General features: G+C 48.7%; 1 protein-coding gene across 1 annotated transcript in view; it reads right to left on the bottom strand.

The window, feature by feature from the left end:
• Positions 1–19,704: 19,704 nt before the first annotated feature.
• RBPMS (RNA binding protein, mRNA processing factor) overlaps positions 19,705–26,473 on the bottom strand; it is a 133,943-nt gene continuing 127,174 nt past the window's right edge. Inside the window, exon 8 of the mRNA XM_030565273.1 lies at positions 19,705–19,793. The gene's annotated coding sequence lies outside the window, so the exon portion shown is untranslated. The remainder of the gene's footprint in view (positions 19,794–26,473) is intronic.

Below are 26,473 nucleotides of genomic sequence, written 5' to 3'. Positions count from 1 at the left end.
GTCCCATTTCTAGATTCATTTGGATAAAAATGTTGAGATGAGGCAAAGAATGGCAGTCCTCCATTTTATCAATCCCCTCCTCTTCTCCCCTCCCCACCCCACCCCTGGGTCCTCTCCTTCCCTCTTCTGCCTATTCATGTATGTCTTCTACTTTGACCCAAGCCCCTGCTGTAACGTTATGTTTTCATAGTATTGTCTGGCTTTGTATTGCCTGGTCTTTCAGCTGTGATGAGCTGTAAAATTGTGCAATTGCACAGTTCTGTTAAAGTGGGCGATACTTGGAACCACATACAAGCTGCAAGTCATTTCTTCTTTTGGACTTTTTATTGTCTGTTCCTTTATGAAAAGCAATGAAAAGAACAAACCAAACAAAACTGGGAAAACCCTTCTGGTTTATTAACTTAAGTGTGCAGGAAGCATCGTAAGTTACAAAACTAGCTTTGTTTCTGTTCTTAAATGATAGGGATGTTGCCGATAGTAAAATCAGAATCATCTTGGCTGCTTACAAAGGCGCAAGTGCTATAAAGTCATTTCTCCTAATCAGTCAGAATAGAAGACTGGGAAAGGAGGACCGGGTCTAATTTTTGGCCGCCCTAAGTGAAAAAGAAGAGCTCTGCCCCGCCGTACTCCCCCCCAGCGCCATGCTGCTGAAACCCCTGAGCACCACGCTGCCTGAAGCCCTGCCGTCAGTGCCCTGCTGCCCAAAGCCCTGCCCCCTGAGCACCAGCCCCCCCTCCGAGCGCCATGCTGCCCTGCACCAAGCCCCCACCCCCTCTCTGAGCGCTGCGCTACCCCAAGCCCCCACCCCCCTCCAACCGCCAAACCAGTCCCCCCTCCCCCAGTGCTGCACCAAGCCCCACCCCCGAGTGCCGCGCCGCTGAAACAAAAAAGAAAACCCCTCCACCACTGCCCCAACGAATCAAAAAAAACCCAAAACCAACACCCAACCGCCGCCCTGCCCCAAGGTGCTGCCCCAAGCACGTGCTTGGTCGGCTGGTGCCTGGAGCCGGCCCTGCAGCTTTTTGGTGCTGGTAGAAGGCGATTGTTGACAATGCCAAGCTGCAGTGTGGCTCTCGTCTTCGGGGCAGACTGGTCTATCTGAAGTTAGGTTGGACTAGATCAGAGGTGTGATCTGCCTCTTACCCCCCTGGAGTGAGTGGAGTTCCTGGGGCCTTCTTTCTGGCAAAGACGTCATCTGTGCAACAGCAGCAATGGTCTGTATTTTATATTGTGTTTTAGATATAACTAATCTGAGGAGGAGCGCGCATGTGCTGTGCGTGTGTGTGTGTAATAAAATGAGGCCTGTTTTCTGTAGGGCAGCAAATAATTCAGAGATTAATAGATTCCAAAGCCAGAAGGGACCATTGTGATCATATCATCTGACCTCCTGTTTAAAACAGGCCAGAGAACTTCACTGAATCAATTTCTGTTCAAACTAGAGGAGAACGTTCAGAAAAACATCCAATCTTGATTTAAAAATGATCTGTGATGGAGAATCCACTTTGTTCAAATGGTTAATGGTTAAAAAATTATGCCTGATTTCCAGTCTGAATTTGTCATGCTTCAACATTCATCCCTTGACCTGGGTTGTAAGAACGGAAGAATGGCCACACTGAATGACACCAATAGTCGTTCTAGCCCGGTATCCTGGAGAGTGGACAGTGCCAGATGGTTCAGGGGAATGAACAGAATAGGGCAGCTATTGAATGATCCATCCCCTGTCGTTCAGTCCCAGCTTCTAGCACTCAGGTTTAGGGGGGCACAGAGCATGAGTTTGCATCCCTCACCATCTTGGCTAATAGCCATTGAAGGATCTATCCGCCATGAACTTATCTAATCTTTTCAACACCCCGTTATAGTTTTAATTTAATCTGGTGCCCCTTAGTTCAGGTGTCATCTAAGGGGCTAATAACATTTCCCTATTTACTTTCTCCACACCAGCCATGATTTTCTAGATATCTATCATAATCCTCCCTTAGTCATCTCTTTTTTTAAACCGAGCAGCCCCTATCTTTTTAATCTCTCCTTGTACAGAAGCTGTTTTCTTTCCCTTCTCTGCACCTTTTCTCATTCTAATGGATATTTTTTGAGATGGGACAACCAGAACTACACACACTATTCAAGGTGTGGGAATATCATGGATTTATATAGTGCAGTGGTTTTCAAATGTTAGCAGGTTGAGGACCCGCATTTTGATTTAAAAAATTTCACAGACCCCCCAAGGTCCCTGCTCAGCCCCAGGCAGGTGGAGCAGAGCAAGACCCCGCACCCCGACCCCGCACCCCAACCCCGCTCCCTGGCAGGAGCACCAGGCAGGTGAGTGGAGGGGGACAGCGCTGGGCCAGAACAGATCTGGGGCTAAGGGGTGGATCTGGATGCTAAGTGAGTTGGCCACGGCCCACCCAGGCCCACCTGTGGCTATCCCCTGCCCCACCTCTTCCCACCCCCAATCCACCTCTGCCCCTCCTCTTCCCCACCTCTTTCCACCCCCTCCCCTGGGCACGTCCCATCCCTGCTCCTTCCCCTCCCTCCCAGCGCCTCCTGCACACTGGTGAACAGCTGTTCTCCTCTGAGTGCTTGTTCATGTCCGTTCCAGTCAGGTGGGTGCACACTGCATGCACAGACATCGGAAAGGTTCCCTTAGTAGCTCCCATCGGGTCGGCTGGGAAACTCCCTGGAGTGGCGCCTCAGGCTCTGGGGCACCTCAACACTGGTCCCCCACATCATCGACTTGGCACTGGTCCCCTGTGCAGGACCCTTCGGCTCCACCGTGGTGGTCATGGTCGAGCTCCATCTCATTGGACTTGGACGATGATTGCTTCTATTCCCATCACAGCCAACACAGATCTGACAGGTAATGGAGGGAGGTACCAGTGGCATGGTACCCCCTGGGCAGCCTCCAGAACAATGGCCCTTTTGGACCCCCTGGGCTTACCATCAGGCCCAGGGCTCCTTTTCCAGCAGCTCCCGCTTGGTGGCTTCTGAGCACCGACCATCCAGCCAAGGACTGGCCCACACCCTGGGGATCCAAGGCAACTTTGGCACAAGCCACACCACTGGCCCAGGCCGCCACAGAGGTGTCTCCAAGGCAAGACCTATTGCGAGGCCAGGCTACCGCCACCATGGCTACGGTCGCCACAGAGGCCCCAGACACTGACCAGGAGGAGGTCGGAGCCGGAGGGCCAGGAGGACCCCGTACTGCCTCTGGCCTCCTCATCTTTATCCCTGGACGAGGCGGTGGCAGGATCTTCGACCTCGGGCCCTCCAGTTGACCACAGGGCCCACCTCCAGAGGATTGCCCACAAAGTGAGGTTACAGGCAGAGGAAGTGGTTGAATCTGAGGACCTGATCGACATCCTCATGCCAGAAGGACCATCACCAGGGAGCTTTGCCACTAATAAAAACAATCCAGAGCAATATTAAGACTGTGGCAGACTCTTGCCTCAATTCCGCCTACTGCCAGGGGTGAGTAGCGCAAGTACTTTGCCCCCTCTAAGGGATACGAGTATCAGTTCTCTCACCTGCAACCATGCTCTCTGGTATTGTCGGCGGTTACTGAGAAAGAGAGATGGGGCAACAGGGGCCAGCCCCTAAATCCAAAGAGTCCTTTGTGGCAGGAAGGTTTATGCAACTGGTGGCCTGCAGCTGAGGATAGCTAACCAGCAAGCTGTCCTCAGTAGATATAACTTCAACTTGTGGGATTCTGTGTTGAAGTTTAAGGAGCTGATTCCACCAGACTTGAGAGCTGAGTTCTCAGCTATAGTTGATGAAGGGAAGGCAGAGGTGCAAACCACTTTGCAGGCTTCGTTGGATTCAGGGGACTTGGTCACCCGCACTCTTTCCTCAGGAGTAGCCATGAGGAAGAGCTCATGGCTACAGGCGTCTGGGTTGCCCCTGGAGGTGCATAAAACCCCACAGGACCTACCGTTTGAAGGCACAGGGTTATTTTTGGAGCAGACAAACTCCAAGCTGCACAGCTTAAAGGACTCCTGAGTGAGTATGAGACTGTTGTCCATGCACACTCCAGCAAGCTAACAAAAACATTTCAAGCCCCAACTGCAACAGCAGCATCCATATCCTTCTCGGCAGAGGCAGGATTTTTATAGGCATAGGGGCAAGAATGGCAGGGGCAAGCCTTCCCATCCCCCGCCCAGACAGGACCAGGGCCCAACCAAGCCATCGTTGGGCTCAAAGCAGGCCTTTTGAAGGTGTGCCCAAGGACAGCACAAAAAGGGGTCCTTCCCTTTTGTTTCATGAATTGTCTATCCCACTTCTACCATGCTTGGTCCCAAATAACATTGGACCGCTGGATTCTTTGCACGGTAGAAGTGGGATATGCTCCCCAATTCTGATCCTCCCCATCCTCCCACCCCGCTTCCCCATCCCTCTTCAGGGATCCTTCTCATGAGCAACTCCTTATCAAGGAGGTGCAGGCGCTGCTCACCATAGGAGTGGTGGAGGAGGTTTCTCAGGAACTAAGGGGCAAGGGAGTCTATTCCTGCTACTTCCTAATCCACAAGGCAAAGCGGGTCTCAGACCTATTCTAGACCTTCAAGGACTCAACCAGGTCATGGTGAAGTTGGAGTTCTGCATGGTCTCACTGAGCACGATTATCCCTTGATCTAGGAGACTGGTAAACCACCCTTGCCATGAAAGACGTGTATGTCCACATAGCCATTTGACCTGCACACAGACGATTCCTATCGTTTGTGGTCGACCACAAATACTGTCAGTTTACGGTGCTCCCACTCGGTCTATCAATAGCCCCCTGAGTGTTCACCTGTCAGTTGTAGCAGCCTTCCTCCGAAGGAGGCAGGTGCAGGCAGGGCCGGCTCCAGGCACCAGCAAAGGAAGCAGGTGCTTGGGGAGGCCACTGGAAAGGAGTGGCACGTCTGGGTCCTTGACGGCAATTTGGTGGCGGGTCCCTCAGTCCCTCTCGGAGGAAAGGACCTGCTGCCGAAGAATGAAGCAGTGTGGTACACCTGCCGCCGAAGTGACGCCAATGGTGCCTTTATCTTCTTCCTTTTTTTTTTTTTTCTGCTTCGCCGCTTGGGGCAGCAAAAAAAGCTGGAGCTGGCCCTGGGTGCAGGTATACGCCTACCTCGGCAACTGGCTGCTCAGGGAACCCACCGGGAGCAGGTGGAATCTCAGGTCCATTTAGTCACATCCACTTTTGGGAGGCTGGGCCTCCTCCTCAACATGAACAAGTCAACCTTGTCTCCGAGCAGAGAACAGAGTTCATCTGCGTGGTGCTGGACTCGGTACAGGCAAGAGCGTTTCTACCGCAGACACGATTCCAAGCCATGTCAAATGTTGTTTAAGGCCTCAGGTGGTACCCGACCACCACTGCAAGGGGATGTCTGAGTCTCCTTGGCCACATGGCAGCCTGCTCTTGTGTGGTCCAGCGTGCCAGACCGAAGCTCAGACGTCTGCGAGTGTGGCTCGCATTGGTCTGCCACCCGGGTTGCAGCAGCCTGGACTCAGTAGAGACAGCACCAGAGCACATACTCGATTCCCTCCAATGGTGTTTCAACCCTCGGACGGTGTGTGAAGGGAGTCCCCTTCCACAGCCCTCCTTGTCCCTGAGAACGGACGCATCGGCTCTGGGTTGGGGTGTGCATTTGGGAGATCTCCAAATGCAGGGCCTATGATCACAGGATGAGCTCTCTCTCCATATCAAGAGGGGGGGTTTCCCCAGATTGATCTGTTCGCCACCTGGAGCAGCAGAAAGTGCCCAGTGTTCTGCTCCTTCCAGAACCATAGCCCTGGCTCAATCATGGGTGTTTGTTACCCTGGGGGGGCTGCCTGTTGTGCGCCTTTCCCCTGGTCCCTCAAGTGCACAAGGCACTTCTCAGGGTCCGCAGGGACAGAGCGGACGTAATCCTAGTGGGCCCAGCGTGGCCTTGACAACACTGGTACACCACACTCCTGGAACTGCCAGAGGTGCCCCGATCACGTTACCACTCCACCCCGAGCTGATCACTCAGAACCGCAGTCATCTTCACCACCCAGACCTACAGTCCCTCCATCTCATGGCCTGGAAGCTTCATGGTTAAACCCCATGGAGCTTCTGTGCTTGGGACCAATAAGAAAGGTCCTACTTGGCAGCAGGAAACCATCTACCAGGGCCACTTATCTAGCTAAGTGGAAAAGGTTCATTTGCTGGTGTGCCCAGTGTCACACACCTCCACTCCAGGTGCCTATACTGCTCATCCTAGACTACCTTCTGCACCCGAAACAACAAGGACTGGCAGCATTATCCATCAAAATACATCTCGCTGCTCTCTCAACCTTCCACCCAGGAGAATCTGGACCCTCTGTATTCAGCAATCTCATGGTAGGACATTTCCTCAAGGTCTGGAACGGCTACATCCTCAGATGAGACAGCCTGTTCCTGCGTGGGACCTTAACCTCGTCCTCTGCAGACTAATGGGGCCCCCATCTGAACCACTGGCAACTTTCTCACTCCTCTGCTTGTCGTGGAAGGTGGCCTTCTTGGTCGCCATCACATTAGCTAGGAGGGTGTTGGAGTTAAAGGCCCTGACCTCTAATCCACCCTACATGGTCTTCCACAAGGATAAGGTGCAACTCAGGCCTCACCCAGCCTTTCTTCCCAAGGTAGTGTCACTCTTTCATACTAGCCAGGACAATAACCTCATGCCAGTAGTCGAGAGCAGAGGCTGCACTCATTGGATGTTGGGTGGGCGCTAGCATTCTGCATTGAATGCACAAAGTCATTCGGGCAGTTGAACCAGCTGTTTGTGGTGGTAGCAGACCAGATGAAAGGGCTCCTGGTCTCATCTCAAAGAATATCTTCCTGGATCACAGCAAACACCCGCACATGTTATGAGCTGGCTAAGGTCCCAGCCCCCGCACTTACGGCACATTCCACGAGGGCACAGGCCTCTTCAGTGGTGTTCCTGGCCCAGGTCTCGATACAAGAAATTTGCAGAGCAGCAACTTGGTCTTTGGTGCATACGTTCACCTCTCATTATCCTATCACCCAGCACGCCAGAGATGATGCAGCATTTGGCAGGATGATGCTCCAATCAGCAATTCCTTAACTCTGACCCCACCTCCAGGGTGGAGGTTGAGAGTCACCTGATTTGGAATTGACATGAACAAGCACTTGAAGAAGAAAAAACAATTACTCATAACTGTTGTTCTTCAAGATGTGTTGTTCATGTCCATTCCAGTACCCACCACCTTCCCCTCTGTCAGAGTAGCTGAGAAGAAGGACCTGAGGCAGCGCGGGGTCAGTAGGACCCAATATCCAGCACCATGAAGGCGCCACTCCAGGGGGCTCCACAGCCAACCCGACGGGAGCTATTAAGGGAAAACTTTCCGATGACTCTGCATGTGGCGTGCACGCACCTGATTTGAATGGGCATGAACAACACATCGAGAAGAACAACAGTTATGAAAAGGTGAGTAACCGTTTTTTCCATGGTGTGCAGGAAGCACTGGGAGGAGGGGGGGCAGAGTTGTTCCACGGTGTGCAGGAGGCACTAGGAGGAAGGGGGGAGTTGATCAGTGGGGCCGATGGCCCCGGACATGGCTTGCGGAGTCCCTGGAGTATCCTCATGGACCCCAGTTTGAGAAACGCGGATACAGTGGCATTATATTTTCTGTCTTATTACCAAGCCCTTTCCTAATGATTCCTAACATGATTCGATTTTTTGATGGCCACTGCACATTGGGCAGATGTTTTCAGAGAACTAGCCAAGATGACTCCAAGATCTCTTTCTTGAGCGGTAACAGCTAATTTGGGTCCCATCGTTTTATATGTATAGCTGGGATTATGTTTTCCAGTGTGCAGTACATTGCAGTTATCTACATTGCATTTAATTTGGCATTTTGTTGCCTGGTCACCTAGTTTTATGAGATCCCTTTGTAGCTCTTCACAATCTGCTTTGGATTTGACTAGTTTTGTGTCATCTACAAATGTTACCACCTTATTGTTTACCCCTTTTCCCAGAGCATTTATGAATATGTTGAACAGCACAGATTCTTAGGGATCCCACTATTTACTTTTCTCCATTGTGAAAATTGGCCACATTCCTACCCCTTTCTTCCCCCCTATCATTTAACCAGTTACTGATCCATGAGAAGATCTTCCCTCTTATCCCATGGCTGCCTATTTTGCTTAAGAGCCTTTGGTGAGGGACCTTGTCAAAGGCTTTCTGAAAGTCCAAGTACGCTATATTCACCGGATCACCCTTGTCCTCATACTTGTTGACCCCCTCAAAGAATTCTAATAAATTGTTGAGACACGATTTCCCTTTACAAAAGTTATGTCAACTCCTCCCCAAGATATTGTGTTTATCTATGTGGCTGATAATTCTGTTCTTTACTATAGTTTTATCTGCTTTGCCTGGTACTGAACTTAGGGTTACCAGACTGTAATTGCCAGGATCACCTCTGAGCCTTTTTAAAATTGTCAAAACATTAGCTACCCACTAGTTATGTGGTACAGAGGCTGGTTTAAGAGAGAAATTACATACTGCCGTTCAACTTTTCTCTGCTAGATTGAAGAGCCCATTATGTTTTCCCCCGTGTAATTACTTATAGACTGTAATCAGTCGCCCCTTAACTTCTCTTTGTTAAGCAAAACAGATTGAGCTCTCTGGGTACGTCTGCACTGCAATAAAAGACCCACAAGTGCATTGGCTACTTCCCACAAAGTTACCGCGATTGAAGAATTCTTCCATCCCCCCCTCCCGGTTGTTACTGATTGGGAGGGCAGGGGATAGCAGGATTTTGCATGGTTGAATAAGAACACTGACATAAGGCAGTGTGTAGTGCATCTGATCATTCCAGGCTCTTCGAGAAAGGAGAAGAGAGAGGCAAGCTAGCCTGGACCAAGGATACCCACTTGGCGGCGGTAAGCTTGCTGCTGTCACTTCCTGTATGTGCAGGCCGGCACAGGGGACTGCTGGGCTCTTGATACCTTCTCATGAGGAGGGATTGGAAACCAAGGATGCTTAGAGGAAGTAATAGCCATGATACCTGAGTATTTCCTGCTTTGTGGCTCATATTCAGGTTGCTGCTAATGTTCCAGCCTGGAATTCAGGAATGTGCTGTTGCCTGGAGACTATTAGCAGCAGCAGCAGCCATGTCTTGGGGAAGGGCAGCGGCAGTGGGGATGAAAATGGTTAGAGTTTACCAGGTAACTTTGTCTAACTAGGGCCTGTGCCCACTGCCTGTCTTTGCCAAAGGACCCAAGCCTGCTGTCATTGAATATCAGGGTTGGAAGCAACCTCAGGAGGTATCTAGTCCAACCCGCTGCTCAGAGCAGGACCAATCCCTGGACAGATTTTGGCCCCTGATCCCTAAATGGCCCCCTCGAGGGCTGAACTCACAACCCTGGGTTTAGGAGGCCAATGCTCAAACCACTGAGCTATCCCTTCCCCCTGCTAAGTCTGTTCTGCTAGACCAGGCCCAGGGGCACCCAGGCCCTGCACTGGGAAGGAGCTGAGTGCCCAACCCTGAAAATCTCCCCACCAATACTTAGGCTCTGTCTACACAACTGCTCAGACCTGCTGGCAACCAGTTAGTGACGTGGTAGGCTCTAGTCATGCCTTGTGTCCACACGCAACGTGTTTAATCACAGTGAGAGGAATTAATGACACTGAAATCTACATCACTTGGCGTCTGTCCATCCAGACTGGGCATCTCTTTCTAAATGATCTGCTCCAGCTCAACCAGAAGTGACGGTCTCCAGTGCAGGAATCACTGTCTGGGATTCTCTAGCTTTTGCTATGCAGGAGATCAGATTAGATGGGCATAGTGGTCCTTTGTAGCCCTAAAGCCTGTGAAGCTAGAGGAGATATGATTGCTCTCTATAAATACATCAGAGGGATGAATACCAGAGAGGGAGAGGAATTACTTAAGCTCAGTACCAATGTGGGCACAAGAACAAATGGATATAAACTGGCCATCAGGAAGTTTAGACTTGAAATTAGATGAAGGTTTCTAACCATCAGAGGAGTGAAGTTCTGGAACAGCCTTCCAAGGGGAGTAGTGGGGGCAAAAGAAATATCTGGCTTCAAAACTAAGCTTGATAAGTTTATGCAGGGGATGGTATGATGGGATAGCCTAATTTTGGCAATTAATTGATCTTTGACTATTAGCAATATGTCCAATGGTCTGTAATTGGACGTTAGATGGGGTGGGATCTGAGTTACTACAGAGTTACTACAGAGAATGCTTTCCTGGGTGCTGGCTGGTGAGTCTTGCCCACATGCTCAGGGTTTAGCTGATCGCCATATTTGGGATCGGGAAGGAATTTTCCTCCGGGGCAGATTGGCAGAGGCCCAGGGGGGTTTTCGCCTTCCTCTGCAGCATGGGGCAAGGGTCACTTGCTGGAGGATTCTCTGCACCTTGAAGTCTTTAAATCATGATTTGAGGACTTCAGTAGCACAGACATAGATTAGGGGTTTGATACAGGAGTGAGTGGGTGAGATTCTGTGGCCTACGTTGTGCAGGAGGTCGGACTAGACGCTCATAATGGTCCCTTCTGACCTTAAAGTCTATGACAGAGGTCGGCAACCTTTCGGAAGTGGTGCACCGAGTCTTCATTTATTCACTCTAATGCCAGTAATACATTTAAATATTTTTAGAAGGTCTCTTTCTATAAGTCTGTAATATATGACTAAACTATTGTTTTATGTAAAGTAAATAAGGTTTTTTAAATGTTTAAGAATTTTCATTTAAAATTAAATTAAAATGCAGAGCCCCCCGGACCGGTGGCCAGGACCTGGGCAGTATGAGTGCTGCTGAAAATCAGCTTGCATGCCGCCTTCGGCACCCATGCCATAGGTTGCCTACCCCTGGTCTATGATTCTATGAAACTTATATTCTGCCCTAGCCACATTTGTTTAACTGGTTTGACCCATGGTTTTCTCACTTTTGATAAGACCCGTAACCGTGACTATCTAACTGCTGTCTTTTTCCATTCAGCTCTCTGGGTAAGCAGGCCATCCTTGTTCTGTGCTGTGCGCATAACTAGCAGGCACTCTGCTCGCAATATCGAAGCAGACACTGATCCACATACTTGAAGCACGTCCAGAAGAATGGTCGGCACATGGGTGAGTTCTGAAAGAGACAGGCTGTATGGACACCCCTCATTGCTGGGATGAGGTGGAAGGAGCGTCACAAACTCAGTACCGAAAAGGAAGAGGCTGCCCCTTAGCTAAACCTAAACCTCACTAAACCGGGCAGCACTTGGGGTGGAATTTTTACGTAAGTGGAATTCTAGTCTTAGAAGTTTCTTTGTGAAAATAGCCCTAGCAGACCCAGCTAACATTTCTGTAGCTGGAACGTTTGTATTTTTTTGATACTCAAGCCAGAATAGCATCCCTCTCACACTCCACTGACTCTGCTGGCGTAGCAGAGAACCAGGGCTGCTCAGAGGAAGGGGCAAGTGAGGCAATTTGCCCCGCAGGGGCCCCCACGAGAATGACTGAGTCTCCCTCCCCGGCCCCGGCCCAACCCCGCCTCTGCCCCTCTCACGGAGCCTCAGAGCATCCAGGAGCGTCCCTGAACAGCGGTGCAGCGTGGGTCTGGTGGGGCCTGAGTTCTGCCCTGCTCAGAGCTGCGTGGTAAGGGGACGGGGCTGCGAGCTCCAGCGGGGCCTGAGTTCCCTCCACTCGGCTTGGAGGTTGCAGCCCCACCCCCTTACCACGCGGCTCTGAGCAGGGAGGAGCTCAGGCACTGCCAGACCCACGCTGCACCGCTGTACAGGGACGCTCCTGGATGAGCTGAGGCTCTGGGAGAGGGGGGAGCTAGGGGTAAGGGGCCCTGGGGGTGGGGTTGGATAAGGGGCAGGGAGTCCCGGGGACAAGGAGAGGGCAGAGGTTGGGGAGGCGGTCAGGGAATGGGGGAGGTTGGATCATGGGTGTTCCGGGGGTCTGTCAGGACTCAGTGGCGGGGTGGGGTGGATAAGGGTTGGGGCAGTCAAGGGGACAGGGAGCAGGGGTGCGGTCCTGGGGTGGTGGTGGTGGGGGGGTCTCAGAGGGACAGTGAGGGGACAACGAGCAGGATGGGTCGGGGACTCTGAGGGGGGTTGACAATTGGGGGGCAGCGTGGGTGGGGAGTCAGATAGGGGGCAGGGCCAGGCTGTTTGGGAGGCACAGCCTTCCCTACCCTAAAGCTCATTCAGCAGTTTGAGGCTTGTAGAAGAGCCAAGCTGTTAGCTTTTCCATTAGGGCTACCATCCCTTTCACTTCTCAAATGCCAAATTATAGTCTATATTTAATTTCAGTGCCGTAGGGAGATTCATGTCAGGGGAGGGTAGCTTCATTTAAAATTAGCCACTGGGGGGAGGGATCACATAAGAAGAGCAATATCCTACACTACCTACCTCCTTCCCAACCCTAGCAAGGGAGACCCTCCTGCCCTGCATTCCCTGAGGCTTCAGAGGGGTTAATTCAGTGGTTCTCAAACTTTTGTACTGGTGACCCCTTTCACATAGCAAACCTCTGAGTGTGACCCCTCCCTTATAAATTAAAAACAGTTTTTTATATATTTAACACTATTATAAATGCTGGAGGCAAAGCGGGGTTTGAGTGGAGGCAGACACCTTGTGACTTCTGAGAGGGTGCGACCCCCCAGTTTGAGAACTCCTGGGTTAATTTAATTTTAGCACCCTGTGTCCATTCACATGCATGTGCTATTTTGAACATTTCAGTTTTCACAAGATAGGCTCATCCCAGATTCTGGAACAAGCTCAAATGCTCAGTTCATGGAGTATGTACATAAGCTATACTAAAAACAAACCCACAGTAACCGTCTCCAGTTTGTGAGGGACCCCATAGAGCCAGTCCCTAGGAAACAGATAAATGCATAGAGGTTAAGTCCATTAATGACTATTAGCCAGGATGGGTAAGGAATGGTGTCCCTAGCCTCTGTTTGTCAGAGGGTGGCGATGGATGGCAGGAGAGAGCTCACTTGATCATTGCCTGTTAGGTTCACTCTCTCTGGGGCACTTAGCATTGGCCATTGTTGGCAGACAGGATACTGGGGTGGATGGACCTTTGGTTTGACCCAGTATGGCTGTTCTTACGTTCTAACCTAAATGAACCTGAAGTTATGGAGACAGGTATGAGTCAAGGAAGCCAGCAGAGTGTCAGAAACCTGGAAAAATCTCTGACTGGATGGGCTCAGTCGTTTGGTCACAAGCTGAGGTGGTTCAAAAGTTTTGGATTTTTTTTAAGCAGAATTTTTTTATTGTTTCTTTAAACAATCAAACACAGCAAGCAGCAAATATTTGGACACACTTCTGAAACCACAAACCATATTCAGGTTTTGGAAGACTAATTTCAGCTTTTCAATTAAGAAACCACAACAAATTTTGAAGGAAAGCAGACATTGTCCGTGATTTTTTTTCTGCTTTTTAAAAACTCCTAGTTTTCGATCCAAAAAAAGTTTTGATGGAAAATATTTGTCCAATCCTTTTAATGAGCTTTAGTGCCTTTTAGCACTAGCTGATGCTGAGAACCAGTGATACCTTGTAAAGAAGTTTTCTCAAAACTGGGTTTGTGCCGAGATGCAGAAGGTTTATTTTTCCCAGGGCCGCCTGTGGGGGGGAGGGAGCAAGTGGGGCAATTTGCCCTGGGTCCCGCAGGGGCCAGCACAAGAATATAGTATTGTATAGTATTGCAAATTTTTTTATGGAAGGGGCCCCTGAAATTGCTTTGCCCCAGGCCCCCTGAATCCTCTGGGGGGCCCTGTCTTAGGTTGGTTGCCTGACAACAATGATGAGTTATCGAAAATGGTTCGCCATGTTTAACAATCACGTACAGTGCTTGTATCTTGTAATTTGTTTTCTGATATCGGGGCCTTGTAATATTCATTCTAGAGCTAGTATGCCAATGTAATGCCCATCAGAGCTTCTTGCAGGACTGGGACCCCAGCCTCAGTCACATGTGAGGTTCCCAGATGCGCATGGATTCGTCATCCTGCCATAAGCAAATCAGCACCCTAGGCTGTGGTATAAGTTATAATAATCATTGTTTTATTTTTTAAAAATTACAATAGAAAAGTACCTTTAAACATATTTTAAAAAAGCAGAGTAGACAATGTGGATGTTTCTTTCCTCTATTACCCAAAACGAATACAGAAAATCAGTTTTCTAAAGAACTAGTCTATTGGTTAGAATACGTATACACATCTGTTTAGATTTATTTAAACATTTGTCTTAGAATTTAATTTGTTCTCAAGTTATCCTTGTCACTTTGTTTAAACAAAAGTAGAATTTATGTTTTTCTGTCTTATGCTTTCAACTATCATTGTGGTCTTGGGACTGAAGAATTCTCAACATCTGCATTTCCACAAAGAACAATTGTGTTGTCGTCATAAAAACACTGACATCACTACGTGTTCAGCACAACGTGAACAAACCTACAGGGAAACCTGTGAGCACACTTTCACCACACTTGTCAACAATCAGGTCCTTCTTGAACCAATCAGTGCAGGCTGCGCACAGCATTCCTTACGGGTGAGTGGGCGGAGAGAGAGTCGTCTTTGGGGGGTCAGGAGTTGTCAATCCTTTTACAAGAAAACAAAGACTCATTTCTATATTCTATTCCTATGCAGAGTGAAAAGCAATAGGGGAAAAAGGAATGTACTGGGGAAATAAGCTTCTTGTTCCTGGTACAGTATTCTCCGTAAACATTACAAATATTGCTTCAGGACAACAACTGGAGTAAAGAACAGGGTTTAGCAGAAAACGCCAAAGCCTCCCGTTTTGGCTTCACTTTTGCATTGAAAATACCAGCATATTACATAGCAAGGAGCTGGACAGGCATAAACTATTCATTAAGGCCCTAATTCAACAAAGCACGTAACTGTAAGCGTGTGTTGAACTCCCATTAACTTCAACTAGACTTAAGCATGTTCTTGAGTGTGTTGCTGAACTGGGGTCAACTTTTTCTCATTACAGCCGTTTACGTTGCCAGTAAAAATTTCAAGCCATTACCGGAACCAGCCCTTCCTGTCCCTGGGCAGATACCAAGTGACCCCAGCAAATGTAACTGTCCCTGAAGTAAGCACAGGGAGAGCGCTCATTAGTAAGTCTCCACTTGCTCCAGGCATGGCTTTTCCCTGCACAGCTCTCTGTTACACTAAAGCCTTACACTGCAAAAGGTAACTGTAGCCCTAAAGTAGAAAAATTGTTTTCTGATTGTCCTGCCTGATAGAATATGGTACACTGGGGAATAAAACCCTAATACTGTAAATATACCCAGAGCTGTAGTTCTGCCCAGGCTAAGCACAATGCCTATAAACCTAACAATACAATTATTTAATTCTGAACAAGATTTAAAAACATGTCTTGAATGCATGCAGCTTACAAAAAAAGAAAAAAAGAGAGAGGATCTTAATTGCACGCATTCAAAAGTCGAGCACAAAACTTGTGATCTAACCCGGTGTAAGATTGTTATATGCACAATGTTTGGTATAAAAATACTCGCTCTCCTTTTGCTTTGATAGTTTGCTTTTTTGTTTGAAAATACGTTTCAAACTCTACAGCAATGACTGTCCAACCATGCTTTCACAAGTAACACTCTTCCTTACAACAATACAGTGTAAAAAAGGAAAACTTCATTAGTTTGTATGCTTTTTTTCTTCTACGAGAGCAGATGTGTGATAGAGGCTGTGGCAAAGTCTTGAAGGAATCAAAACTTGTGTGAGGTTTTTCAAGCCTGCAACAATGGAGAGGAACATGTGTTAGGACGGCATTTGAGATCTTGGAATGGGGGAGATTAAAAGTAATTGGATTTGAAGGATGCTTTAGATGCATTTGCATGCAGTAGGATGTGTCTGGAGAGGGGTCAAACACTAATGAATGAGCTTTCTGGGCACCTGCAACAGGGAGAGTTTATTTTTAAATAAGACATGGGTGTATGTTTGTATGTACGTACAGTGGATAGAAGGCTGCTGGAGAGGGAAATTATTACCACATACTAGACATAGAGATTTTAAGGCCAGAAGGGACCATCAGAACAATATAGTGGCCACATAGGGTCAGACCAATGGTCCACCTAGCCCAGTATCCTGTCTTCCAATAGTGGCCAGATGCTTCCAAGGGAATGAACAGAACAGGGCATTTACTGAGTGATCCATCCCCTGCCATCCAGAACATGGGGTTCTGCCTCACACCATCTTATGGACTGATCCTCCATGAATTTGTCATTCTTTTTTTAACCCAGTTATCTTTTGGCTTTCACAACATCCCTTGGCAATGAGTTCCACAGGTTGGCTGTGCATTGTGTGAAGAAATACTTCCTTTTGTTTGTTTTAAAGTAGCTGTCTATTAAATTCTTTGGGTGGCCTCTGGTTCTTGTCCCTTTCCTAATGGTTCCTCACATTGTTTGCTTTTTTGACTGCTGCTGCAAATTGAGCTGATGTTTTCAGAGAACTATCCACAGTGACTCCAAGATCTCTTTCTTGAGTGGTAACAGCTAGTTTAGACCCCATCATTCTCTATGTATAGCTGGGATTATACTTTCCAATGTGCACTGCATTGCAGTTATCCACATTGCATTTCATCTGCCATTTTGTTGCCCAGTCACCCAGTTTTGTGAGATGCTTTTGTAATTGTTCGCAGTCTGCTTTGGACTTAAATATCTTGAGTTGTTTTATGTCATCTGCAAATTTTGACACCTCATTGTTTACCCCTTTTTCCAGATTATTTATGGGTATGTTGAACAGCACAGGTCCCTGTACAGATCTTTGGGGATCCCACTATTTACCCCTCTCCACAGTGAGAACTGACCATTTCTTCCTACCCTTTTTTCCCTGTCTTTTAACCGGTTACTGATCCATGATAGGACCTTCCCTCTTATCCCATGACTCCTTATTTTGCTTAAGAGCCTTTGGTGAGGGACATTAGCAAAGGCTTTCTGAAAGTCCAAGTTCAATATATCAACTGGATCCCCCTTGTCCACATGCTTGTTGATCCCCTCAAAAAATTCTAATAGATTGGTGAGGTATGATTTCCCTTTACAAAATCTATATTGACTCTTCCAAACAAATCATGTTCATCTATGTGTTTGATAAGTCTGTTCTTTACTATAATTTCAACCAATTCGCCAGGTACTGAAGTTAGGTTTACCCGATTATTATTGCCAGGATCTTCTCTGGAGCCTTTTTTAAAAACTGGTGTTATGTTAGCTCCTTTCCAGTCATCTGGTACAGAGGCAGATTTCAGCGAGAGGTTACATACCACAGTAGGAGTTCTGCAATCTCAGATTTGAGTTCCTTCAGAACTCTTGGGTGAATGCCATCTGGTGCTGGGCACTTATTACTGTTAAATGTATCTATTTATTCCAAAACCTCCTTTACTGACACCTCAGTCTGGGACAGTTTCTTAGATTTGTCACCTAAACAGAATGGCTCAGGTGTGGGAATCTCTGTCACATCCTCTGCAGAATTCATTTAGCTTCTTCGCAATGGACTTGTCTTCCTCGACTGCTTCTTTAGCACCTTGATTGTCCAGTGGTCCCCACAGATTGTTTGGCAGGTTTTCTGCTTCTCGTGGGCTTTAAAAAAATTGCTGATCGTTTTTGTGTCTTTCGCAAGGTGTGCTTCAAATTCTTTTTTGCCCTGCCTAATTATACTTTTACACCTGACTTACCAGAGTTTATGTTCCTTGCTATTTTTCTCTATTTTCTAGCTTTTCTATTTTCCAGGATGCCTTTTTGCCTCTAACTGCTTCTTTTAGTCTATTGTTTAGCCATGGTGGCATTTTTTTTGGTCCTCTCACTGTTTTTTTATTTGGGGTCTACATTTAGCATGTGCCACTATTATGGTATTTTTAAAAAGTTTCCATGCAGCTTGCAGGCATTTCACTCTTGTGACTGTTCCTTTTAATTTCCATTTAACTTGCTTCCTCATTTTCACGTAGTTCCCCTTTTTGAAGTTAAATGCTGCTGTAGTGGGCTTCTTTGGTATTTTCTCTCCCACAAGGATGTTAAACTTAATTACATTATGGTTACTAATAACATGCAGTTCTGCCATATTCACCTCTTGGATCAGATTCTGTGTGCTACATAGGACTAAATCAAGACCTGCCTCTCCTCCCCTTTTGGGTTTCAGGACTAGCTGCTCCAAGACATGGTCATTACTGGTGTCTAGACATTTTATTTGTGCATTCCGTCCTGCAGTGACACGTACCCACTCAATATGGGGATCGTTGAAATCACTCAGTGTTACTGAGTTTTCTATTTTTTTAGCCTCTCTAATCTCCCTGATCATTTCAGATTCCATCACCATCCTGGTCAGGTAGTTGGTAGTATATTCCTGCTGCTGTACTCTTCTTATTCAAACATAGAATTTCTATCCATAGAGATTCCTTGGTACAGTTTAATCCATTTAAGGTATTTACTATATTTGACACTCTTTCTTTCTTTCCCAACTCCCCCACCATACACATCGCCGTGTATTTTGTAGCCTGGTATTACTGTGTCCCGTTGATTATCCTCATTCCACCATGTCCTTGTGATGCGTATTATAATAATAGTCTCATTTAGTACCAGGCAGTCAAGTTCACTCATCTTACTGTATAGACTTCTATTATGTATAAAATGTGTCACTATTTAGTTGTCATGTGATGTCATTGAATAGGATTCTTTTTCAAATGACTGCTTCTCTTCCGTGGCTTCTGAGACTTTATCAACTTCTATCCTCTCTGCTTCACTAGGCTATAAAGAATCACTGATAATAGATCCTCCCCCAAGGGATCTTTCTTTCTGAATCTTGTGCTGCTCTCCACCTAGAATCATAGATTATTAGGGTTGGAAGAGACCTCAGGAGATCATCTAGTCCAACCCCCTGCTCAAAGCAGGACCAATCCCCAAATGGCCCCCTCAAGGATTGAGCTCACAACCCTGGGTTTAGCAGCCAATGCTCAAGCCACTGAACTATCCCTCCCCCCCTCCTGGCTTCCCCCCAGGCCCTAGTTTAAAAATCCATGATAGGATCACGTGTGACCTTTTGAATTTTGCATGCCAGCAGTCTGGTTCTATTTCGGTTTAGGTGGCGCTCATCTTTCCTGTACAGCTGCAAAGTGCTGTCCAGCTCTGCACCCAGCATATGGGCTAGTGAATGGATTCTTCTCTATGTGCCCCTGCTACTACATCTGTGTCATCTGCCACATAGACACAGGAGCATGGTGAAGTGCCAGTCCCAGGATTCACTGCGCTGGACACTGCATCCTTACTGCAGGTCTGAGACCATAATTCTCTCACGTTATGACTGTAAGCACCGCTGCAGCTTGGGGGGTGAAGAAGCTGACCTCGCTCCTTTGCTGCCAGGAGGGTTTCATCCCCAAAGCAGTGTGTGGTTAGACCAGGGGTCGGCAACCTTTCAGAAGTGCTGAGCAGAGTCTTCATTCATTCACTATAATTTAAGGTTTCGCGTGCCAGTAATACATTTTAACCTTTTTAGAAGGTCTCTTTCCATAAGTCTATAATCTATAACTAAACTATTGTTGTATGTAAAGTAAATTAGGTTTTTAAAATGTTTAAGAAGCTTCATTTAAAATTAAATAAAATGCAGAGCTCCCCTGGACCAGTGGCCAGGACCCAGCTAGTGTGAGTGCCACTGAAAATCAGCTCATGTGCTGCCTTTGGCACCCGTGCCATAGGTTGCCTACTCATGGGTTAGACTATTGCCTCTAACTTACCAGCACACTGTAGTTTTGAAGGAGGGCATGAGAAACCAGTAGCCACCTTCAAAGGCTCCATTAATACCCACAAGACTGATTGTAGCCACCATCACACACCTGATACCTGTGACAGAAAAAAGACAGGCACAGTCAGAAACTCCAGAGGAACCGTGTATGTTTCTGAATGACACTGAGGTCTAGAAATCCAAGAGGTGGAGCACCATATAACAAAGAACTTGTTGCCATTCATGTCCAAGCTGTCAACCATGGAGGTGATAACATGTTTCAGAGCAGCAAAGGGCTGGATGCACAGCCCCAGGAAAGGGTGAAGCTGCTGGAAGCGACTTCATGCCTTCATGGGTGACCTGGGAGACGGCTGTGATAGCAATGTCAGGAGTTTGGCTCATATCCTGCTGAAGAGGTTTGTGGGGGACAGGCTGTGCGTGAAAGTAGCTAGAACTGCCATTCTCTTTGTTGTTTGTGCAGTTACAGCTGAATTAATTTTACGCTTCATAAACGCACTGTCCAGTTCCTAACTCTCCACTGGACTTCCTCAACTGGTGGATTAAACACAGCAAACATCTGCACTGGGTTTGCCAATCCCAACACCCTGACCCCAGGAGCAAATGGTCACTTATTAGATGTTCAACATACTAGACTGGTAACTGAAACGAGTCGCTAGGCAGAACAAATCAAACACCGCAGCGAGCCCGGCGGCCACAGATCCCTGCCCAGAATTGTCACGGTCCCAAGACCTTACTACAGTGACATGCAAAGCTCAGGCAGCCTCTCCCCAGAAATAGGCAGTGACCATGCACTTGAGGTGCAAATCAGGAGGCACCCGGCACAGTCTGAACCAGGGAGGAGCGACTGTGACCCTGTGTGCCTGGGACACAGAGATGCATCCTGCTCCCATGTTCCCACTAGGAAGGACTGGGCAGTCTGAACATTTACTGCTATTACTCACTCTGAACTGTAAGTGTCGCCTCTGTACCTAGGGCATCTGCAGCCTTCCCCTTTTCTGCCAGCCCTAATAAATACCCTCTGCTGTAGCCATGTGAGTGGTTAGTGCGATCCACCAGGGCAGGTGCCTACAAGGCCTAGCTGCCGAAGCACCTACCATGCTTGCTGTGAGTCACAGTACACCCAGCATGCTACTGGCACTCTTGGGGTTTGGTGTGCCTGGCCCTGAGCAGCCCAATAGTGACAGCACGATTGAGCCGTTAATGAATTAGACTGTGCTGCAGGGGGAACATTTCCCCGCCTCTCAGACTTTCAGGGATTCTTACAGGGTCACAAAAAGTCTGCAAAAGAGCTGGGAATAGAACTTTGCTCTCCCCACCAGAACTCTGCTAGAGACAGAACCCTGCCCTTCCGAGACCCTCGCAGGGGGAGCCCTTCTCCTGCCCGAGCTCCATCACCAGTCTGTTTTGGAGAGAAATGTGGGGGTCTCATTTAAAACGAGACGATGTGCTAATTGCCCACATGCTGAGGGCTCCTTACAGCGAGGCGCAGGAGCTGTTCTCTTCTGGGCCAGGCTGTGTTGCTGCAGCAGCCAGAGTACCGCGGGGGAACTAATAATACACCATTCCCAAATACGGCATTGTGTACGTTTCCACTGGTGAAGTTGGAGCAATCTGTATTTTGGAAAAAAAAAAGCTGCTTCCCAAACGTTCAAAACAGATTCTTCATGCATCGCTTTCTAATACACAGGCATGAAAATAGCCACTGGACATAATGTCCTCTCCTAAAAAGACAGTACCAAGATGTGGAGGCTTAAATGCGACAGCCATAAATTAAGGTATCAGCTAAGAGGCACGCTCCGTTTCCAAGTGTGGCTATTTCCAGCAATGCCGGTTTTGATCTGTTCTGGGGTCTCCAGCTTGCTGTGAGGGCCTGGGAAGAGTCAAGCTAACGATGTGGAGGGGTGGAGTCGTGCGTGGGATTGGTGACTTGGAGTGGGGAGCGCTCCCTCAAACAGTAAGCAACCCCCCTTTCTGCAGTCTGTTCTGCAGTCTGTCCAGCTGGTGAGCTTTCATTTCTCACTGGTGGGAATTTTTCTTGTCGTCATCTTATAAGGTGGTGTTAGTGGGCGTGGGAATCTGACCTGGTTACTACTAGCGAGTGGGTGGGACTGGGACAGAGGAGCAGGCTCCTCCCCCTTTGCGCTTGTTTCTGTGGGGTGGGCTGGGAGAGTTTTTTGGAAGGGGTAGCTGGACGATGGGGAGGGGTAGGTGGGTTTGGAGCAGTTTGGTTAAAAAGCACTTTGCAAGATGCACCATTGGGATTTTGGCTGTCCGTCCGTCTGTCACCCCTATGGCTGGTTGGCTTGTAAGCGCTTCAGGGCACAGACTGCTTCTTAGTCCGTGTTGTGCAGGGCCCAGCACAGTGGGAGGGGCGCGATGCTGCGTTGTGGGCACGCTGGGGTCAAGTCAGGAGGGAACTCATGACACATTGTAACTGCCTTGGATTGCTCCATGCGTACCATGCTGGGAGTGGAATGAAATCTACATTATCTCTTTCCCCAGGGCCTGGGGAATTAGCACTCAGGAACGAAAGGCCACCCTGAAATGGTACCGAAGGCTCTGAATACTGAACTGGATGGGCATGAGCACTCTGAGTGGAGGTGGCTTGTTGCCCATCGTAACAGGGCCACCTGCTCCTTTAATAGCCCAAAGGGAGAGGGCAAGGGAGACCTGGCTCTGCCCTAGCGTGAAGCCCAGCAGAGAGATGCTGGGAAGCAGCTGACACAGCTGCTCAGCACCTCATGATTGGCACACACGCTCAGCTGGCCAATATAAAGGGGGAAAGTCAGGAGAGAGGAGCTGGTAACCACTGCAGGCAGACCAACCAAACCTGTGAAGCAACCCTGCAGGGTCAGAGAGGGCCACAGCTGGTAGCTGTCAGAAGACCCCAGTCTGAACCCCCTAACCAGACTGTTTTTATGTTGCTTTTTGTACACTTGTCTGTCTTGTTTGTGAAGACAACAAACAGAGCCCTGAAGATATAGACAGAATGAACCTGGGCATGTCTGATTGTCTGCTTCCAGCTGGTGAGTAGAGCCACCAGGGTACACATAATGGAGAATGCGGGCATAGCTTTCCATGGCCTGGGGAGAAGCCTGGGTCTTGCTGCTTTGGTGACATGGAAAGGAGAGCAGCGGCCGCAACAGGGCCTGACAACTACACTTGCAGCAGCAGCAGCAGCAGCAAACGTCATTCCAGCAGAAGCATCAAGAGGATCATCAGCAATTCATGCTCAAAATAGTGGCTTGGGACCCCCACATTCTAGAGGTTGGTGCAGGTTGCCAGTGTGAGAAGAGGAGCCCTCACTAAGATGGGACCAGAGGATGACCTGGAGTCATTCCGAGAGACCTTTGAGCAGGTGGCTGAGGCCTGTTGACCCCAGTATTGAGTTTTGTATTGACTTCCACAAAGTACATGCAGTTGCTAAATGTGATGCATAGCATATGCTTAGGATTGATGAGATGCTAGATGAACTGGGGCAGGCCCAAAACCTAACAATGCTGGCCCTTACTAGGGGTTATTGGCAAAGCCCCTTCATAGAATCATAGGGTTGGAAGGGACCTCAGGAGGTCATCTAGTCCAACCCCCTGCTCAATGCCAGACCAATCCCCAGATAGATTTTTACCCCAGTTCCCTAAATGGCCCCCTCAAGGACTGAGCTCACAACCCTGAGTTTAGCAGGCCAATGCTCAAACCCCTGAGCTATCCCTTCACCCCAGAGCTGACTGCACATGCCACACCTAATGGTCTCTACCAATTCCGAACCCTGCTGTTTGGTCTCCATGGGGGCCCAGTGACATTTCCAAGACGTATAGATAAGCTATTCCTACCTCGTTGGGTAATAATAATTGGAGATATACCCAACGAGGTAGGAATAGCTTATCTATACATCTTGGAAATGTCACTGGGCCCCCATGGAGACCAAACAGCAGGGTTCGGAATTGGTAGAGGCCATTAGGTGTGGCATGTGAGCTCAGTCCTTGAGGGGGCTACTTAGGGATGTGGGGCAAAAATTGGTCCTGCTAGTGAAGGCAGGGGTCTGGACTCAATGACCTTTCAAGGTCCCTTCCAGTTCTAGGAGATGGGTAATAATAATTGGAGATATACCAATCTCCTAGAACTGGAAGGGACCTTGAAAGGTCATCAAGTCCAGACCCCTGCCTTCACTAGCAGGACCAATTTTTGCCCCACATCCCTAAGTAGCCCCCTCAAGGATTGAACTCAGAACCCTGGGTTTAGCAGGCCAATGCGCAAACCACTGAGCTATCCCTCCCCCTTCGCTTTTATGCTGCGGCCTATCTGGATGATGTAGTGATTTATACAAGTAGCTGGGCAGAACATCTCCAGCAGGTCAGAGCGGTTCTCTAGTCTGGATCTCATTGCCAACCCCATGAAATGTTGGATTGGATTTGCAGAGACAAAATACCTGAGATATCCTGGAGAAATGGGAGAATCAAGCTGCTGGTAGACAAGGTAGAGGCTCTTGTAGACCTGCCACTAAGCGACAAGTAAAATCTTTTCTGAGTCTAGCTGGATACTATTGGCAATTTATACCTTGGTTCTTCACGATCACAGTCACTTTAACAAACGTTCTGCACAAGGCACCACAGAAGGTGCCCTGGGCTCCTGCACGCGCAGATGCATTTGGGGATTTTCAAGTGAATCCTTTGCAGCACACCAGTGCCACGTAGCCCAGACTTTACTAGGCACTTCATCCTGCAGACGGATTGCTCTGAATGGGGGTAGGAGCTGTCCTTGAGGATGGGGAACACCTCATGTGACATCTGAGGAGAAAGTTCCTGCCCTGGGAACAAAACTGTGCAGTGATTTGAAAAGGAGTGCCTGGTGATAAAGTGGACTGTTGAGGCCCTGAGGTATTATCTGCCTGGAGCAAATTTCATCCTCATCACTGACCATGCCATGTGCAAGACAAACCCCCAGATAGACACAAGGGTACCTAGCCCTGTAACTGTGTGCATTTACAGTTCACTGCGGGTCCAGAGCCATACATGTAAATGCAGACTTTTGTTCATGGGAAGGAGGCAGGTTGGTGGACAAAGAATGTATCCGCGTACCACTCTTGGAGGTTGGGGGGAGGGCAGGGCATGTAATAGCACAACCTGCCCCTTCAAGTCCTGGGGACCGGGGGAACAGGGAGCAGCTGACCATGCCCCAGACAGAAGCCCAGCAGGCAGGTGCAGAGAATCAGCACTGCATAATTAGCTCGTGCCCTCAGCTGGACAATATAAAGGGGGGGAACCAGGAGAGAGGAGATGGTAACCAAAGTAAGAGGCTGCAGGCAAGTGGACAGATCTTGGGGTGCCCCCCTCTGTGGAGCCAGAGGACTAGTCTGAACCCCTAGCCAAACTGTTGTTTGTGTTGCTTTTTGCACATTTTCCTTTCTTGTTTGGAAAGACAATACACAGAGCCCTGAAGAAAGGGACAGAAATCTAACCTCGGCATGGCTGCTGGTCTCTTTCCAGCTGGTGGGGAGGAACACCAGCGCGCACACATACATACGGGAGGCTGAGCAAAGAGGAGTCCAACTGAACAGGTTTGATAAGACCATGTGATCAGGATCTGAGAGCTTGTTGCCAGGGCACCTGAGTGTCCTATAAAGAACAGAAATGTGGGGGCCAGCCAGGCCCTGAATGGATCTTTTGCAAGAAGAGAAGCAAAGTTAAGGAGGGACGTGACAGCCTCTGAGCTGTAAGGACCTCCGTGGGGAACAAATATTTAACAACGGGCTCTTCAGTCTAGCAGAGAAAGGGATAACATGATCCAATGGCTGGAAGTTGCAGCTAGACCAATTCTGACTGGAAACAAGTGTGTAAATGTGAGTAATTAGTCACTGGAACAATTTACCAGGGATCGTGGTGGATTCTCCATCAGTGACTATTTTAAAATCAGGATGGGATGTTTTTCTGAACGATCTGCTCTAGGAGTTACTGTGGGAAGGTTCTCTGGCCTGTGTTACACAGGAGGTCGGACTAGATGATCACAATGGTCCTTTCCGGTCTCGGAAGCTATAAATCCCCAGGGATGCAGGCTTTCTCTCCGCCAGACTGTGGTCAGTGCTTCCGGACTAGCTCATAGATGTAGCAGCTCACTTCAGCAACGTCAGTCTGAGGCACGTCGATATTTTTAGTTCAGGGCACATGTGTTTTCTCTAGTCATGTTGGCTTTCTATAGAATCACTGACTGTAAGGTCAGAGTGGCCCATTGTGCTCATCTAGTCTGATCTGCACAGCACAGGCCAGTCTGTCACCCAGTGACTCCCGCTTCAAGCCCACAACCTGTGGCTGACTGAGAGTGGAACAATCCAGCATATCTTTTAGTAAGTATCAGTTGCCGTGGTTAATAATATTACTGGTACAATTCTGCATCAGATTTCCAATTTGATGCTTGCTGACTGCATCTTCAGCCATTGGTTGTGCCTGTGAGGCAATGGGCTCTCTTGGAGACGGTGCACTGGGCCCCAGGGTCTGTAGGAAGCGCCAGGCTCTCTCGGAGACGGTGCGCCAGGCCGGCCCCGGGGTCTGTAGGAATCGCCAGGCTCTCTCGGAGACGGTGCGCCGGGCCGGGCCCCGGGGTCTGTAGGAAGCGCCGGGCCGGGCCCCGGGGTCTGTAGGAAGCGCCGGGCCGGCCCCGGGGTCTGTAGGGAGCGCTGGGCTCTCTCGGAAACGGTGCACCGGGCCGGGCCCCGGGGTCTGTAGGAAGCGCAAGGCTCTCTCGGAGACGGTGCGGCGCGCCGGGCCCCGGGGTCTGTAGGAAGCGC

The sequence above is a fragment of the Gopherus evgoodei genome, chromosome 5, assembly GCF_007399415.2.
Source record: "Gopherus evgoodei ecotype Sinaloan lineage chromosome 5, rGopEvg1_v1.p, whole genome shotgun sequence".
Lineage (NCBI taxonomy): Eukaryota > Metazoa > Chordata > Testudines > Testudinidae > Gopherus > Gopherus evgoodei.
The sequence above is the reverse complement of the archived record's forward strand: the minus strand, read 5'-3'. Positions and strand labels throughout refer to the sequence as shown.